The sequence below is a fragment of the Arvicanthis niloticus genome, unplaced genomic scaffold (assembly GCF_011762505.2).
Source record: "Arvicanthis niloticus isolate mArvNil1 unplaced genomic scaffold, mArvNil1.pat.X pat_scaffold_441_arrow_ctg1, whole genome shotgun sequence".
In the NCBI taxonomy this organism is placed as follows: Eukaryota; Metazoa; Chordata; class Mammalia; order Rodentia; family Muridae; genus Arvicanthis; species Arvicanthis niloticus.
Genome location: NW_023046080.1, coordinates 53,222 through 69,819, shown reverse-complemented (window position 1 = coordinate 69,819; position 16,598 = coordinate 53,222). Strand labels below are relative to the sequence as shown.

Genomic DNA, 16,598 nt, shown 5'->3' with positions numbered 1-16,598 from the left:
CCTGTTTATGATCCTGGACTTTGTTCAATAGTTAAATGGAAAGGCTAACTCAATATTTTTTTATTTAAATGAATTTTTTTAATGTCTCATTAAGAAATCAATTGTATCAGTATTCCTAAGGATATGTTTTGCAAAAGTTAAACTCAACCTAGAATTTTTGGAGAAAAAAAGTTGGCTGGTGTTTTAAATATACCAACCATGTGTCTTTATGATTTGGGTAAGGTGAATAATACAAAATATCAAATTGAATCATGTGTACGTTTTTGTTATGAATTTATAGTAATAACAAGGCCCATTTTTTTTGCTTAACTCCACTACACATACCAGGATTTGAATCTAATATATTTACAAGAAGACAAAATAAAATGAAGATACAAACCTCAAGTCATGAATAAGTTTGCTTATGTTAGCCCTTTTTGTCCTGGGAATACTTTATTTTTGCCCATTGTATGAAAGCTTGTCTTTAAAAACATCAACATATTAGCATCCAAAGTACATGACTTGAAACTGAAAATGGACCCCCAGACAGAGTCATTAATTTAACAGACTGACAAGGAAAAGATGGGTAAGATTCTGCACAGAGCCTTATCAACTTATGATAGAAATGCATTGCTTTTGATAATGCATATTCTATTACAGGTATGAAAGGCATTCTTGTCAGAACAACCTAAGACAGAGTCAAGGCATTCTTGTCAGAACAACATAAGACAGAATCAGTCTTGTTTATGAAATAAAGAGCGGGGAGATGTGGAAAGCTTTTGGGTCTGCTTGTCAGGGATCTGACATTGGCCAAGAACAAGAATATGGGCTGCTTGGTAGGAATCTAACATTGGCCAAGAACAAGGAAATGGGTTTCAGGCAAGAATGTGACATTAGGCTAGAACAAAGAAGTAACTTCAGGCAGGAATCTAAATATTAGGCTAGAACAAAGACTTCAGACATGAAAATGACTTTGGGCTAGGACATGAAAGTAGACTCAGATATTTTGTTCATCCTGATAGGCCCCTAGAAATAGTGATCACAGGGGTGATCATGGGACATTGTTTATTGCCTTGCTTGTTCTTTGACTATTTGTGTCTATTGTCTTGCTTGTCCCTTGACTATTTGCATCTATTGTATTGCTAGTTCCTCAACCTAGAGACAAAATACTTGCATGAAATTAAAATGGTATAAATGCAAAAGGAGGAGGAGGGAAAGGATACGGGGTTTATGGCAGGGGAATGGGGAAAGGGGATAACATCTGAACTGTAAATAAATAAAATATCCAATAAAAAAATCAGGAAAAAATAAAATGAACATAAATGACTGATAAATTTTTACTAAAAACCATATTGTTATTTTTATGTGTCCTTTTGATTTGGTTCCTTTTTTTTCTTTTCTTTTATTGCTAAATTTACATTTATCTTTTATTAATTAATTATTTTATTTATTTACATCCTAAATGTTGCCCCCACCCTGGTCCCCTTTTGCAGAGTTCTTCTCCCCATCCATTATTTCCTTTGCCTCAGAAGGTGAGCCCTATCCCAAACCCTGGGTTATCACTTCTCCCTGGGGTATCAATTTTCTACAAGATTAGGTGCATCCTTTTTCACTGAGGCCAGACAAGGCAGTGTTCTATTATGTGTGTGCCAGGGACTTCATACCAGCTCATGCATGCTCTTTGCTATATTTTATAAACAATGTAAACTGTTTCAGTTTCATAGTTCTCATTTTACAAATGAGAGTCACGGAATAGACTTTAAGAATGAAAGTCTTGGAGCAGCGCCTGGGAGGTCCCGTGGATCTGTGTCTTGCTTCAACAGTGTTTGGACGGAACAGACCCGGGGACTCCCGGGAACATCTCCTCGCAGCCTTTGGCTCCTAGGACCAGCCAGCCCCGTCTCTTTGTCTCTTCGCGGTTAGCTCCAAACTCCAGATCAGCCATGACCTCTCAGATTCGTCAGAATTATTCCACCGAAGTGGAAGCTGCCGTGAACTGCCTGGTCAACTTGCACCTGCGGCCCTCCTACACCTACCTCTCTCTGGGCTTCTTTTTTGACCGGAATGACGTGGCTTTGGAGGGCATAGGCCACTTCTTCCATGAACTGGCTGAGGAGAAGCACGAGGGCACCAAGAATCTCCTCAAGTTGCAGACCGATCGTGGGGGTCGTGCACTCTTCCAGGATGTGCAGAAGCCATCTCATGATGAATGAGGTAAAACCCAGGTGGCCATGGAAGCTGCCTTGGCCCTAGAGAAGAACCTGAACCAGGCCCCCTTGGATCTGCATGCCCTGGGATCTGCCTGTACAGACCCTCATCTCTGTGACTTCTTGGAAAGCCACTTCCTGGATAAGGAGGTGAAGCTCATCAAGAAGATGGGCAACCACTTGACCAACATTCGTAGGCTGGCAGGGCCACAACCAGCGCAGACTGGCGGGCTCCAGGCATCTCTGGGAGAGTATCTCTTTGAGCCCCTCACTCTCAAGCATGACTAGGAGGCCTCTGCGCCTTCCAGGGGCTCCCTCCTCTGCTCTGTGCCAGCCCATCTCAGAACCTCCACCTGAATGAACCTCTCAAGCCACTTGGCAACTTGGTAACCGCCCTGGAGCCTCTCCCAAGTCTTGGAGCAAGTGAACATAAAGCTTTTTGAAACAGCCCCCCAAAAAAATAAGAATGAAAGGCTTACTTGGGTTGTTATAATAGATGCTACTCTAAGAATTTTAAAGATGCGTGGAAAACAAAAGTCACTTACTAATCAATAAAGGTATTTTTAAGACATGTAAAGCACCTTTAACAAAGTATGATAATAGAGAGTACAGGAAGCATTCCAGAGTCATTAAACACTGGGATGCAATAAAACACCAGGAGAAAAAGTGAGAACAAATTTCAAGTGCCTTCCACATTCAAGAGGTGGAATGAAGATCAGGCAGGCTACAAATGAACAGAGAAAGCCATTTTTGTTCATTTGAAAATAGTAGACACTTGCCCTTAATAATTAATAAGGCACACATAAGCTTTTATTTTGATTAAACTTATATCTCCCTAGGATTTGGGCAGTAGAATGGAGCATGTCTGATTAGAATGGAAATAATATAGAGAAGTACTTGGTCAAACAGAAAGAATACTAAAACTTTAAATCTCTACCTAGGAAGCTTAGTTCATTTCCATCATGTATTACCAGTTTATTTATAGCCTGATTTATTTTCCCCGTGATGAAAGATTATGTGATACAGAAGAACCACTGAAATTCAAAGAAATGCACAAGTAAGTCAAGATATAAATATATACATAATATATGTGTGTATATATATATATATATATATATAATCTTATATCGATTTCTTGAGTTATTAATGAGAGAGAACAAATCTTTAGTTTTACACTTAGTGTGGGATGAGACAATGGCCTAACACATACAGAACAGTTCTCAACTTGTGGAACTTAAGTAGTGGAATCAAATTGTCACAATCAAGTACAGTGGCATAAACTACAAAAAACTGTTTTCTTCTGGGTTTGGAGTTAGAAGTCTTTAGCAAAATATGTTAGGTTGTTGGTGGGAGGGGCTCTCCTCCTGACCAACTTATGGTGGACCACTTATAATATAGCTGATGAATCTGTCAACTTCTTCTTTATAGGAGCCAAAAATAGTAAGATAAAATACTCTTGTGATTGAATTTAACCCTAGCTACTTCATGGAACTCCATCCCAAAAGTTACTCATGTAGGGAAATTAGCTGCTGTATAAATTTTTCTGTGTGATAAATGGAAAAGTGAAGTCTGTAGAAAAGCTCCTTCTAGTGTGTGAGGCGGTGGTGGGTTGTGTCGCGGCCTGAGCAAAATGTTGAGGCCCGGGCTGCCCCTAGTTTGGCAGCCACTGTATCCCGGCCCAAGCTGCTGCTCTGGTCCTTGAGTCAGGGTTCAGCAAGAGAGAGAGTGAGGACGGACTCGAAGAATGGAGACCAGACAGAGTGTGTTTCAATCCTGTTTATTCTTCAGTCTCTCTTCCTAGTCCAAGTCCCAAGTCTAGCTGTACTCTCTAAAGAGTCTCCCTAAAGAGTATATACGTGTCTCCTAAAAGTGTCTGATTCTCTCATCTCTCTTCTGTCTGCCTCTGCCTTTTATATGTCTCACTTCTAAGCCATGCCTTTTGGTCATACCTTTAATCATGCCCTTAGGTCTTGTCTCTAAATCTGATCTCTACACTTCTAAATCACGCTCTTAAGTCACACACCTTTAATCTCACACACCTTTAATCTCATGCACCCAAGGTACCTAAATCAAGATTATCAGAGTGTGCTCAGCCATTGTAGGTATTGTAATCCAAGTCTCATGTCAGGGTATATGGCTCAAGATGGCTGCAAAGCTGATAGCCGCTTTCTGCTAAAAGTTGGCCCCCAACAGGGCTGTGAGGCATAGGCCTCAAACCCTGAACCTTTATTGGACAGCAGGTGTTCGGCTCTGCTCCTGGGCCCTGGTTCTTTCCATTCAGCTTCAGTCTTCCACAGCCCCTTCAACAGAGAGGTCTATGGCCATGAGTCAAGAGGAAAACTGTCTCAGGCTTTCCCACATGTAGATGAGTTATCTCCAAGCTCTCAGACCAAGACAATAGGTTTTATATGCTGCCAGACTATAACCCACCCCAAAAACTGTATATAAGGGCTCTATTCAGGAAAAGTAAAAAGGGGGCAAGAATTATTCCTCTTTCTGAGAGTTTCTGTCACAAGAGCTGTAACACTAGAGCTGTAGCACTTGGGAAGAGGTCTGCTCTCCCAAAATGCCTCCAGGATCCCCCCACACCCTTCCCTCTAGCTAGCTGGCACCTCCCCAGATGAGTGCAGCACCTGGGAGCAACCAGGCAGCAACAGCAGACACGGGTGGAGGTGCCAGCAGACTCTCCCCACTCATACCCTGTCCCTAGCAGGGCCGGAGATTGTCATGGGACACCCTCCTGAACAGGGACCCACATTAGTGTCTTAAAAAATAAAGGTCTGCCAGAGTCTGACATATTCAGAGGCAGATGCTCACAGCTAACCACTGCTTTGATCAAGGGTTTCCCAAATAGAGAAGTTAGAGAGAAGACTGGAAGGAGCTGAAAGGGTTGGTGGCCCCATGAGGAGAGCACAATACCAACCAACCAGAGCTCCCCCAAGGTCTAAACCACCAGCCTGGGAGTCACATAGGGAGGGACCCATGACTTCATCTGTATATGTAGGGGGAAGGATGGCCTAGGTGGGAGAGGAGATCCTTGGTCCCATGAAGGCTGAACACCAAGTGGGGTGGGGGGAATTCGAGGGTGGAGAGGTGGGAGTTGTGGGGGGTAGGTAGGGGCACATCCTCATAGAAAGCAGGATGAGGGAGGATGGGATAGGAGGTTCCTGGGTGGGGGGGAATGGGGTAGGATAAAATCTGAAATGTAAGTATAAAATCCAATAAAAAAAGAGGAAAAAAATAATTGTAAATATTACTCATTAGTTTGTAAATTAGGAAAGTATTACACATCCCCTAAACAACACAGGCTATTATTGTTGCCCTTGGTTGCCTCCCAGAAGTTGAAAGTAATTTCTTATTGCAGAACATACTGTTTACTTTGGACATCAGACTCAGAATATTTGAGTTGGATCTGACCCTAATGCCTATGGATTAGCTTTTCTTGTGCCAGAAAGTGGTGTATAGTCTGAAAAATGGGGAAGGGGGCACAATAAATAAACTTATCCAGTTGTGTTGTCGATTTGGTCTAATGCTTTTATTATGTTAATTGGGTCCTCCAAATTACAATGGAATCTACATGTGGAGGTTTGGAAGTGGCCCAACCATTGAGCTGTTTAAGGCATATTATAATATAAGGCTGTGTGTGTGTGTGTGTGTGTGTGTGTCTTTCATTTGCAAACCCAGAACATTAGGAACTTGTTGCTGCAGCCACAGATTGATTTGCATTGAGATAATTGGACACTATATCACTGTTATAACACCTATGGACAAACCCAACAATCAACATGACAAGATTTCCTCAGGTGTATAATAGTACTAACAATCTCTTGGTGACAACCAACAGATGTCTTATTATGCTTAAGGTTCTCTTGCCAGTATGGAAATTATACCTGGTCCTGGAAGCCTTATCAACTACTCAGGGCCCATGGAGTTCTACTAACTCTCTTCTGAACTAGTCACTTGTACATGCACATGCTACACACACACACACACACACACACACACACACACACACACACAGACACACACTAAGCATTTAAAAGATTGCTTGTTAGTTGACGCTCTAGTAGTTATTAAGTTGAGATTAGACAATATCTATTAGGTTATTTTATTGTGAAAGTTACACTGGTGAACTAGCTTGATTAACTTCCATGCTCACTGTATCTGAGTTTATTTGTGAGGAAACAAAGAGAATGGTTTACTTTGTGCTTTTAACTCTGTGAACTGTGCTAGACACAGGAAAGTGCTGCTTCCTTAAGACTGAATGGAGCCACTATTGAGACTACTTGGCATCACTGCTGTAATTGCTCTTCATTTTAAGCCTTTTCTAGGAGACTCTTGCTGACCAATCAAAGCTAATTGAGAGCTAATCACCTAAATAATAATCTTTTTACTTCCTCTTTACAATTGAACCTACAGACTCCATGAATTCAGTTTTCCAATTTGGGGAGTCTGAAAATTTTTGAATTCTCTATATGTCTTTCTTTCATGTCTTTTAGAATGCTTTGAAAATTGAGTGCAATTTTATTCTTCATTTCATTATGTTATAATAATATAGAAAATAAAAAGTAGGTTTTCAGAGATTGAAAACACCGGATATTTCTAAAATAATAAACTAAATGTAAATTATACATAAGGTATAATTAAAGAAACATTGACATTCATGACATTTTTAATGGGTAGATTTTCATAGAATATAAGATATAAGATAAATGTATAAAAGGTAAATCAATAGCATATGTTTAAAATGAAACAAAGAGAAGCAACCCTGTGTAAGAGCCAGACAGAGACAGAGAGATAGATATAGATCAGTGTGAGAAGTAAGGATGAGAAAGAAAACATACAGAAAAATATGTCATAAAGTGTACTCCAAAATTATTTTAAGTGGTATAAGAAATGAATGTTCAGATTTCAGAGTCTCTTAAAACTCAAACAGAATAAAATAAAATAATATTCATACAGTCTATTGATGACAAAGCAAAACAAGATAAAGAAAATGAAAGCATGTCCTTAATAATAATCTGGGAACCAGATTCTAAGTAGCAGTAGGTAGAATTCAGAAATTGTGGAATGGTACTAAAATGCTAAGAAGTTCTAAATAGATCAAGTTTATTCTCCATAAGTCAGATGAAAGAAAGACAAATTCATGTAAGAATTTATTGTTTTTTGCATTTTTTCTGGAAATATATTTAAAGATGTTCACGTAACAGCTACAAGAATTTAACAAGATACCATGACATCAGAAACAGCACTGAGTGCACGCAGTACAACAACACAATTTAAACGGTGTGACTGAAAGAATATAAAATATAAATGGGATTATTCCTGGGGATGAAGAGATTGGAGATTAGGACGCTTTTGTGGGAGTTTCTCAGGATTATCTGCTTTTGGTCTGAGTGCTGTGGCTTGCAAGTGTTCACTTTGTAAACAGTCAGTAAGCTACAGACTTATATAAAACTACCCATATCAAATAACAGAAAAATACCAAGAAAACATATAAAAACTAAATATATTCCTAATTCCTAAGTACTATTTAAAAGCAGATAGAAACAAGCATATTCTAGAATGTTTATTTCATTTAAAATATACTGGAAACATATGTATTTCACATCTACTGATTTTTCTATTCTTTTACATTTCTTCTTTAAATTAATTTGGCTTTATTTTACAAAATAATTTAGACTCAAACTAATATACCTAATGCAGTATACAAATCAAAATAGATTCAATATTTAGTAGCTAAAATTCATACTGTTTTGAATTCATTATCCATTTATAAAAATTCTGTGATCAATTATAAAAATTATATTAAATATCATAGTTAAATATTAAAAAGTCAATGAATGTTTAGCTGGGCGTTAGTCCTAAATATCTTTTGGATGATTTATTAACCATAAAATATTAAGCAATATCATATTGAAAACAATAGTTTAATTAATGCAAAATAGGATTATTAACTTTTGGTATCTTCTCTTAGAATCTGTAAACATATGTTTAACAGAAGCAAAATAAATAGGGGGTTTTGTGGGCATTTGATTGACCTAGTAATTGGATTTTATTAACTTCAAAAGCTGTGCAAGTTTTCAGCGTTATTATAAGGATACTAAAAACATACTTAGAAAGTTATTCTACTATAGGCAACCCTCAAGTGGAGACAGTTTTTATATATATGTTCTTTTTTTCCTAGTACTGGCAATTGGCCCCAGTACCTGTGAATGTAAGTGAGCACTATAACTGAGTTATATCTCAACTGTTAGTTTTTTACGACAGTGTGATTATGAATCCCAGGCTGGCCTTGAACTCTAAATTCTACTCTCTTTGCCTCTCAGGTGTTGAAATTACAGGTTTCTACCACCACTCCAGGCTAAGTGTTCCTATCTTAAAAGTTGCAATGTTTCAACACTTAAGGCATTCCTATGTATAAAATGATATATTAAGGAATGAATCATTAAAATGATTATTATATATAGTAGTTAAATGGATATAATTGCAAGAAACAACTGTTTTTAAATAGTATAAAACTGTCCTAAGTAGTAGGACAACTTTAAATTACAATACAAGTATACAATAATACAATATGACTATATGTCTTTTATTTATCATACATTGAAATAAATTGAAGTGAATATTTATATTTCTTATTAATCACGAAGAAGAGAACAGGAGCACAATGGTCAACTGATTCTCAGGCTTGTGGGTTAAATATTCAGATAGTTTATGCTGGAATTTCCCAGTGTATATTTGTCTTTTATATTTTACACAAATCATGTTTGACTTATGAATAGGATGCTCTAGTAAATTTAATTCCTGGAATGTATTTTTAAATATAGTTACGATGTGTGGATTGCTACGTATGTGAATCATTCAACTACATCAGAAGATGTAATTAAACTTCTTTGGTGGCTCTCTTGTCATCTTTTGTCATAATCTTGAAAGTCTCTGTGATTTGTACCTGATTCTCAAGGAGCATCATACATAATTCTATTGCTTTTTTCCTCCTGTCTTCCTCATCGATGTCCCTTGCACCCTGTGCTGGCAGCCCTATCGCCATCACCTTGGACATGGTGTTCCTGAATAAGTAGGGTCTTTTGTCCCTGATATTCCTTGTGCCTAAGCCACCTCATGTACCAGTACAAGCAACACAAATAGTCTTATTTTCTCTAATTGTTTCACCTTTTTTGTTTGTCTTTTGGCATTTTGAAGAGATAATGCATATTCCTTCTATCTTCAGCCTCTCTCTCTACAGGCTCTTTCCAGAGAACACAGATCAGAGAGTCCAGCAATGGTTCAGCATGTGAAACAAACCTTTAAGCTCACCTCCAAATGTTTGCTCCTTGGGATCTCCTTATGCAAGATGCGTCTCACTCTTGAAACAGTGATCAGTGTGGGATTCAGCACAGCAGTCCTACAGAGATGATGCTTGCGTGGTTCTGACACTGACATTAGGATTGCCAAGGAAAGGAAAATGTGTGTGGAGGGATTATGAAAGAGTTTAAAAAGGAGACTTCACAAGTGCTTTTATGTATTGTGATGGGAACTTATTATGTTTCCCTGAAATTAAGCTTTTAACTGAAACTGAAGAAGCCTCTGGGCCTCATCTTCATTTCCATAATAGGCTGACTTACTTAATCTACTCTTTTATGGAGTTCTTTAAGTAAGAAGCTGCTTTTGTTTCCCTTGGATGCAATAAACTCCAAAAATAAGCTCAGGATCAGAATTATTTTAGACTTCCTTTTGCACTTCTCTGTTTTGTGTATGTTACACTGGATAAATGGTCTGTATTTCAAAGAAAGGGGAAAATACTTCTTGATTGTGTTTTTATGACAGTTTTCTTAAACAAATCAAAGCAATTTCACAAATTCTATAGAAATATCAAACCATTTCAATGCATGATTTCATCCATTGTAGTACACTGCAATATGTGTACATTCAAATTAATTTTTGAACCATGAGTGTTATGTGGGTGTATCTGTAAGTGGATGGCAACTGGGAAACACCTTAATAAATTATACTATAGAAAACATAGCATGTATACAATAATATGCTCTTTCATTTGATTAAAGCCCCTTCCCTTTTTAAATTTACCCACAGTGTATTTGTAAATCTGGTAGAAATTGATATGAGGTTGAGAATTTATGAAGGTACTGAATATATGTTTACATACTATGATAAAATTTTATAATTATTCTCTGAAATCAGAGTGTTGCTGAGTATTTAGAAGCCCCTCAGTTTGGCCTGCTTCCATGATGATCCGATCTAATTGACTTCTTAATTCTATTCTTTTAGTGAAAACACAATTTTGCTTGCACTGATGGTAGTGTACTCTCTGAAACTACATCCAAAGATGAAACTATATTTTGTCTTCCTTACAGCCTTCAGTTTTGATATGCTATGTTAATAAAAAGTCAATGTTTCAAAGAGAAACTCAAGTTATTCTTATGTATTTTTGACATCTTTCCTAAGATTCAAGTTATGCTTATACATTCCATTTATTTAAATATGAAAAAGTTAATAGTCTAACAGTTTCATATTATATTTGGAGTTAAATTTTATTTTAATTATTTTTTGAGCAACAATGTAAATTAATTCAGGGTTTAAAGGACAATACATCTACTGACTCACTACAAACACAGTAAATATTACTTTGTTATTTTCTTCTCTAAATGAACTGATGACCTACTTTGTATACAGAATTTTGAAAGAAAAGGAAGATAAGAAATGGAAAATGATTAGAACCTGTTCTCTGTATGTTTAAAATACAGTTTCAGAACAAGAAAAGAATAATAAGACCCTAATACATAAAAATCTATGTGCCAGAAAATGAACAAATAAAGAAAGTATCTTGAAGTTTTAGAAGACATGGAGAGATCAGCTCTTGAGGGGTCTCAGGATATGCTCATGAAAAGGCAGGCTGGAGACTTGAGACAGAAGATTGTTGAAAGAAGTAGAAATGTAAAATGTCAAGGATGCCAGATTAAAATAACACAATGAAAACCAGTAAAAAGAAAAAGTAATACAAACGAATGACTTCAATTTTAAGAGTAAGGAATCTGCTAAAATTTTTTGTAAAAGTTTTAGAATGTTATTTGAGCTGCCCACCTCCAACAACCCTAAGCTGTCTCTGTTTCTTTCTCCCCTCTTTCTAGAACATTTTAGAACATAAAACTGTTAGGAATGCAAAAATCATTCATTAAAAATGAATCTGTTTTTAGACATCAAATATACAAGCAGACAAATTTAATAACTATTGATAGCAAGATACTATCAAGGGAGATTCTAGTATTTTCTTAGAAAAACAATAGTTTGTACAGGTGATGATGGGTTGGTGTTTTGTACATGATGCATCACAGGAAAATGCCTACAGGAAAGCACAGCAAATCAGTCAAGTAACAGAAGGGCAGGTATGAGTACAACGAAGGCTCTCATGAAAGGAGGGGTGGACAAAGTCACCAGACCACACAGTACAGCAAACACTACTCTAATGTATTCAGAGCTATTTTTGGCAGACTCCAATGAGACCATGCATTAAAAAACATTTTTGTATTTTAGAAAATCTCACAGATCAAACTATACTAGAATGGATCACAGAATGAGAGAGAGATTCCTTTGACAGGTGTTCCAGCAGATAAACATTAGGAAGGTCTAATTGTTAGAGAGGGTTTAGCCTTTCCACCTGATGAATGTAAGAGGATTTCGAGAATTTAATGAAAAAATTAATTAAATTTTTAGGAAAATTGTTCAAACAAGGGCTTTGCCTACAGACAGGTGCATGTACATACATGCTAACATTAACACACTCATGAACACAAACAACACAGTACACACATACAGGTATTTGTGCACACACATGAACACCTATCACATCCATGCATGTACATTCACACATGAATATATAAAAGGTTCAATACTTGGAGTTATAGAAGTATTTTTAAAGTATTGTAAAATCATCAATATCTTCCTTAACAGATAGTAGAACTACTTAAATGTTGGATTTTCTTCTTCTCCATATTTGAATTAGCCCTAATACATAATATATCTAAGGTGATTCTTGTGTGCACGTTTGTAGATAATGGTGACATTTTGCATTTGAAAAATGTCAAAAAGAAGGCTTATATGCTAAGATACAGATTCTGTCCTTAAAGGAAGTATAGAATTGCTTCAAGAAGTATTTGTAATTGTGAAGAATGGCAGCCTATTCGAAAGTTGGTTTTGATACACACTCAGAGTCTCTCACAAATGATCAGAAGTTTATTACCATTGAGACCATAGATGGAGAACTAGAAGGATGAATCAGAAGTCATGAGAGCAGGTTGCATCATCACGAAAACCCATCAGATAATTTCAGCTCTAAGGAAGGAGGGACACAGCAGAGAATCCAAGGCAAAAGAAAAGAACAATTCCCCTCAAAATATTTTTTAAAAATATCTTTACTGTAGAGATGATTCAGTGAAAGGCAGCTGCCTCTAAAACTAAAGACCTGAGTTTAATAGCCAGGGTTGACTCAGAGAATCAATTCTCGAAAGTTATTGTATGGAGTCCTCCAAAGAGCTGAGAAACATACATCTACAAACACATATACACACACACATGAACCGAGAGAAAGAGAGACACACACACACACACACACACAGAGAGAGAGAGAGAGAGAGAGAGAGAGAGAGAGAGAGAGAGAGAGAGAGAGAATGAATGAATGAATGAATAAATAAAATACTGTCAGAATTCTAGCAATTTCCTTTTCATAAAACCTTTACTATAACTGTTCTCTTATTGCCCTTACAATGAAATGTGAGTGTTTTAAGCAACCACATGGTCTCCTCATTAGCAATCGTTGCAGCTAATGCTTAGAATTAGTGTAACATTTGGAAGTAAAATGACTTCTAGTGCATTACTATCAGACCCAGTTTGATGACTCTGTGCAAGACAGAGTCATTTACTGTAATCTTATCTCCATTATATTCAGAATGTCAGGAAAAATTTGTGTGCTTATAGCCTTCAGAAAAATTTAAGGATTTAATATGTCTTTCTATCTAATAATTTGACAAAATTACTCCTGGAAAGAAATAACACTTGGCAACAGCAACATGCATTACATTTGTTAGGAATCTGCTTAGGAATTTGTTATGTCTTGTATAGTTTTAATTCTATCCAAGTTGATCTATTTCTAAGATGTCACGTGTTGTGAGGCTTTGCAGTTTTGTCTTGCTTGAATATAAAAAATGATAGAAATACAATATTGTTGTTATTAAATTTAAATAAAAAATTATTTATAGCAATTATTTTCTACCTTTAGTTATAATTTTCTGTGGCTGAAAACAAAAGCAGAGAGTGGCCATACTGAACACAAGTCTACTTTCTGCACAGAGCTGATTTCATGTTCTTCATTAGATGCAAAAGCCTTGCTAACGCACGTGATGTTTATATTTTTGTCTTTTTGTGCTCTCTCTCATATTTCTTTTAAAATTACTACCAAAATATTCAAGTGTTCCTTCTCTTCTCCTCTCAGCACTTACTATCTCTTGTTTTCTTCATGACACTTTCATAGTTTTAAACCAAAATATAAGAACAGACTGTTTAGCAATAATTGAAACAATAACTAAATTCTACATATATTTTCATATTTAAAATATATGTACACAAAGTGGGATATTATCCCTTATCAAAGAATGATATCACTGGATGTATTGGTTAATTTTTTATTTGCTGTGACCAACAGTGTCACAAAGTAACCTAAAGGAGGAAGGGCTTATTTGGGCTCATGGTTTGAGGGAATTCAGTTCATTATGACAGTGAAGCCATAGTGGTGGATTCATAAGGGAAAATTGTACATTAGTTTAGAAACAGGAAGAGATGAATGCCAATGTTCACCTGGACTTTTCTTTTTTTTCCTTTTATTCTTTCCAGGACCCAGCCCATAAAATTACTGCAGCCTGGAGCTCCTGTTGCCCATGAAAATTTGGGAAGCAGAAATTGGTTTATGAAATAGTTATATTCCAATTTGGGCTTGAGAAAATGGAGAAAGTCATACTGTGAGAAACAAAGTCTGTACTTTATTTTTTCTTTCCTCATACAGTCCTCTCTGCAAATGCCATCCCAGACATGTTCAGAGTTGTGTCTCTTAATACTAAATTCTGTCAAAGTACCAATGACAATTAACTATCTATACACTTAACATTTGTGTCAACATGGGTAAAGTTAGAAGATGTTGTGTTAAGTGAACTAAAGCTGACACAAACTAAAAGTGCAACATAATTTTGGGGGTATATTGGTACACAAAAGTACAAATCAATAGACACAAAAGTGCATTTATGAGGACTGAACAGATCATGAGGACTAACATACACTATGAGAACTTCCCTTAGTAGTTAGTACATTAGTAGTTAGTACATAGTTAGTTAGTAGGGTTTCCTCACTCTTACCAAACACACTCACACAAGAAGAGATTAACTACATGATATTATGAAAGTGCTAATTCTTTGACTATACTAAATGTTTTCTTATTTTATATTGAGATATCATGTTGTCTGACTACAGTATAGACAATAAAGAAAAAAGAGCAAGGAATCAGTTTTTAAAGTTTTACAGAGCTATGCAACTCTTCCCACAGTGTAAGAGTGCCTTTTTTTCCTTTTGCCACTTAAACATCAGTGACTAAGCAAAAGCCTTTCAATTTCTTAGTGTCAATTCCCCAAACTCCCTGGGCTCCAAATGACCAATTAGTGCCAAATCTGTGAAGAGACTTCAGTTATCTTGGTTCGGATCTTCAGCTAACCTTTCACTTAGAACTGTTAACAGCCTGATAATTAGATTTCTTTCCAAACTAAATTTTTGAGACAAATCCTGCCACTTTACAAGCATAGCATTCAGATACTGTAGTTGAAATATAACTTAACTCTATTCTTTTCACTCAGGTTTTCTTTAGTATATTATTATTTCCAATATAAATTACTTTTTCAAAAACTGTTAAAAGCTGCTGAAAATATGTCTTTTTATAGAATTATCAATGCATTTTTGCATGTTAATTCTGATAGCATTCTTGGTATACCTAGGGTAATTTGATATATTTAGATTATCACCACATGTAATCTCCATTTCTCTTTGAAAAACTTTACCTGAGATTCTCTGTTTTATTTTTATGTACATTTATTTTTCTCCCTCACTATTTGTTTTCTGCCACATCAAGAAGAGCACTAAGAAGTGCCTTGAGTTCTTTGAACTCTAAAAGTATGGATAGAGTAATGAAATTTTTACTTGTGAACAATTTAAGGATATTCACTTATACATTCCAAGTATTCTCTTAAATTTTAAGATAATTTAACGTATTTACAGTAATATAATCAATAGATTTATTAACTATTTTTGCTCAAAGATTTGTCCACAAATTAAGAGCTTTTTCCTTTCCCGGGTGAGGAACTAGTGACAGCATCTATCTTAATGGTAAAGAAGACCGTTATACACAGCTAAGAATAGAATTTAGAGATAAACACACAAATCATTTTCTCAACCCCTAGATCTCATGAAATTTAAGATAAAGAGTAAAACAAGGGAGTAAGTGGAACATGAGATGATAGGGGAGCACTATTAATACATTCTCTGGGAATGCAAAGAGATTTCCAGACATTTATGTGACAGTACTATTTTTTTTTATACTCCCTTCTGCTCATTTCTGTAGTAACTGTCAACTGTTCTTGCAATGGTGAGTATAATGTGGATCACAAAGATGGGACTACAACAAGGTGAGAGCCTTTGGTGGTCACTTTGGAGCCATCTTCACCTAACTAGTTCCATTTAGTTGACATTAGGAGAGAGTTTTAGCAAAGGCCATTCTGTCCTCAAATATGCCATGATTGTGATAGACTGGAAATTAAACTATGGGAAACAGGCACTGCTTAGCGTGTCAAGCATGCCCCTTTTATGTTTCATCCTCTTCCATGATGAGTGCTGAAGGGTGAAGATCTACCTTTTGTCAACTTCTTTCTGTTCAAATTGAATATTACTTAGAAGCCATCGGAGAAATGATAATCTTCCACAGCTAAACTTAAACAGGTTCGGATATTTTTGTACTGATCAGCTCAGCTGTTTACTTCCATGTAATTATCATGTTTAACTTTCTTATCTTCAGCATTCACTTGGGAATGAGACAAGATAATTTTACCAGTGGTGCTGATGGGAAAGCTCTCAAAGATAGAGACCAGACAGTTGACAATTTATTGCCCTCTGATAACAACAGATTATCAGAACAAGGGACAAGGACTTAGGCAGGCAGGAGGAGTAGGAAGATGATCAGAAGCATATAGGGAACAAATCATAAAAAAGATGACAGGGTCTTTTCAAAAATGTTTCAAACATGTCAGATAAAATGTGTCTTGAATTTGATTATAAAATTGGTGGTCTTTTCTAAAAGCTTGGATTGAC

At 36.2% G+C, this 16,598-nt stretch overlaps 1 pseudogene; it reads left to right on the top strand.

The window, feature by feature from the left end:
* Positions 1–1,892: 1,892 nt before the first annotated feature.
* Positions 1,893–2,589, top strand: LOC117702098 (ferritin light chain 1-like; annotated as a pseudogene).
* The last annotated feature ends 14,009 nt before the right edge of the window (positions 2,590–16,598 follow it).